The sequence below is a fragment of the Trypanosoma theileri genome, assembly GCF_002087225.1.
Source record: "Trypanosoma theileri isolate Edinburgh chromosome Unknown TM35_Tth_2_V1, whole genome shotgun sequence".
NCBI lineage: Eukaryota > Euglenozoa > Kinetoplastea > Trypanosomatida > Trypanosomatidae > Trypanosoma > Trypanosoma theileri.
In genome coordinates this window covers 1,155,698-1,156,354 of record NW_021639844.1, presented here as the reverse complement: position 1 = coordinate 1,156,354, position 657 = coordinate 1,155,698, and positions in this window count along the sequence as shown.

Here is a 657-nt window from a genome sequence, read left to right as displayed (position 1 = left end):
ATAAAAAAAGTAATTCATTTCCCCATTTTTCTTTTATCCTTTCAAAAAAAAAAAAACCCAAAACAATAGTTAGTTGATAAAGTTGTGTATTCACGAGTATCCGCCCAATATTCATCACACAGTTTTAAATGTAAAAAAAAAAAAGAGAAACAAAACCTCGGGGAGGGTCTGTCCATCCTCTAGGGATGTAAGTAAAAAAAAAAAAGGAAAAATTCCAATTACACTTCCATTAGAAAAAAGTTGATTTCTCAAGTTGTTTAGGGAAAGATTATCTGCATCTTTACTTTTTTTTTTAAAAGACGCACACACAAAATTAGTTAAACATATGGTGCAACTTTCATGTTGTCGTATAATATCATTCTTTCTTATTATTTTCAGTTTTTAACATCGAGGGGTGGGTCGCACACGTTTTTATGAACCTTAACAAGAGAGAGAGAGATGTTTAAAACAAAAACAGATGCAGAACATGCTTTGTATCCGGCTCAGGGAAATACCATTATGGAAATGCCAAGTATGAAAAGAAGAAACGGCATCTGAATAGAAGGAAACATAGTTTCGTCAAGGTTGCCCTCAGCGTGAGAGCAGATATCTCCCATAAATCCAGTATAGGTATTGGTGAGGTCCCTGGCCTTCCTTCGCTTTGGGGAAGACACTTCG